The sequence below is a fragment of the Sceloporus undulatus genome, chromosome 9 (genome assembly GCF_019175285.1).
Source record: "Sceloporus undulatus isolate JIND9_A2432 ecotype Alabama chromosome 9, SceUnd_v1.1, whole genome shotgun sequence".
Classification (NCBI taxonomy): Eukaryota; Metazoa; Chordata; class Lepidosauria; order Squamata; family Phrynosomatidae; genus Sceloporus; species Sceloporus undulatus.
In genome coordinates this window covers 29566500-29569002 of record NC_056530.1, presented here as the reverse complement: position 1 = coordinate 29569002, position 2503 = coordinate 29566500, and positions in this window count along the sequence as shown.

Here is a 2503-nt window from a genome sequence, read left to right as displayed (position 1 = left end):
AATAATAATAATAATAATAATAATAATAATAATAATAATAATAATAATAATTTGCACAAACAGTTATGCCTGCTGGAATTTTGTAAGTTTTTTTTTGCATTGTTTTCTTTGGCTTCCTCTTTTACATCCTTTGCTACTTGCCCCTAAAAGTGTTACCTTCAGCTTCTCCATGGATCATCCCCAAATCCATAATTTTGGCCCCAAAACTTGCCTCGATTTACACATGAGGTCGACTTATAGTCAAGTATATCTGGTACATCTTTTGAATCCGGGGCTGTTTGATGGATCTTAAGATTGTACTAAAAGAAGAAGAAGCACAAAACACTAGAATTTGGAAAAGGTATCTTTCAAGCTCTGCACCAAGAGAGATTCTGCAAGCTTGACCTCTGCCCATCTCTTAAGACCAACCTGTTGTCTTTACCTGCCATTTTGTGAACCTTTTCAATTCTCATTGATTAGGCAAATCCCTCTGCTGCCTTTATGCCTAGCTTTGCTTCGACTGCATTCCCAGCTAGTTTTTAAAAATTGTGAACAGCCTGGAAATTATCTCAAGGTCTGCAAATCAAAATGGACTTAAAAGAGGATTCTGGCCAGGATGGCCAACAGTGGCATGGTCTTAGTGCTGCTTCAGATTTGCCAGATTATCATTATCTTTGAGTATACGGTTGGCCCTCCATTTCCACAGGTTTTTTATTCATGGATCCAGGCTTGAAAATGTTAAATTCTATAAAGCAAACCTTGGCTTTGCCATTTTATATAAGGGACACCATTTTTCTATGCCATTGAATTTAGTGTGACTTGAGCATCCATGCATTTTGATATCCATGGAGGATCGATCCTGGAACCAAACCCCAGCGGATACCAAAGGACCACTATATAAAGATATGGAGGGATCCAACAAAGGCAAAATTGCAGCCAGATCTGAAAAGGAGCTGGGCGCTGTAAGGATTCATAAGGCCAGTGAGATGGAAACTTCTCCAGGCAAGGACTTATAACATGACTAATATGATCTCCGATGGTCCATTTTGAACAAGGAATGAGGAATCTCCCACCCAGTTGGAAATTTAGTATGCTTGAATGAGCATAAATAATTTGCATTGCAAATTATGTATGTCCAGCCTCCATTATCAACGTATTTGCAAACTGGAATTTGATCCAGGATAGCATTTTGCTCAAAAGAGCTGAAGGATCATTTGAGTGGCAATTCTGAACAGAAATGAAGAACTAGACGTAATACTTTTAAAGACTTAAATAGCCAAAAGTCTTGCATGGAGGCCAATATAATTATATATATTCAACTATAAGTCGACCTCATGTATAAATAAAGGGCAGGTTTTGGGGGCAAAATTATGGATTTTGATATGACCTTTGCATAAGTCGAGGGTAAAACTTAAGGGCATGTAACAAAAGATCTAAATGATGAAGGAAAGGAAAATAATGCCAGAGAACCTACAAAATTATGGCAGGTATAACTATTTTGGCTCAGGCTAAAGGCTGGATGGAAGAAAGAGTAGAGGGAGATCAGTATTTCCAGGACAGATTGCACTCTTGCCTTTCACCAGGGGATGGTTCCCTTTTTAATACGAGTTAAAGTATAGTATTTACTGTGACCCATGGATAAGGCAACCTAGGTTTTTGGGGTCAATTTTTCGACTAAACATTCTAGACTTATACATGAGGATACACAGTACTATTTCAGCTCCTAAAAATATCGTGAATTGAGCTATACAGACCAGCACTTTATGCCGGCCTGTGCCCACGGTGAGGGCTGAGCATCTGCATGCTTCAAGCCCTACCGCAACCTGCAGGTGCAATTTTGGCATGCGCCCTTTTACACGACACGCACCATTAACCTCTGGTACAGCACACAAATGGCACAGCATGGAAGGGGCATCATCATGGCGTGCTGTGGTGCTTATGACCAGTGTTGCCAATTTCTGAGGAATTCCTAGGAATCTGAGGAATTTAATCACTTTCTATTAAATTTCTGTGTTTTCAAAATTTCCGGGAAGTTTCAGATGATTTTGAATAATTTAGGTATTCTAAATTCTCTTTAACTTTCCTGGGGATTTTGAAATTCCCACCCAAACTTACCTCCCCTATCCCGGAAGTCCTGCTCCCTTGAGGCCTTCCCATACTGCCTTGTGGCCCCCCATCCCGGATGTCCTGCCCACTTCTGGGTAATTTGGGGGAATTCCGGGGAATCTGGGGAACCAATCCGGGGATATATCTTCAAGGGTAATTGGCAACAGTGCTTATGAGGCCCCTTCCAGGGAGTCGCTTGGGGCGGTTTCTGCAAGGAGTGGATTGGTGCCGTTGCGTGTGGTTGCAGCGGCACTGACCCGGGGCAAAAAGGGGCAGCTGCATGCCGCCCATCTGTATAACCACAATGTTACCAAGACCAGGCATTTTGGGTGGGGAAAAAATCACACAATTTTCAATAATTTTCAAATATTTTTTTTTCTAAAAAAAAGAAAGAAAAGGAAACACAAACGCACACAAC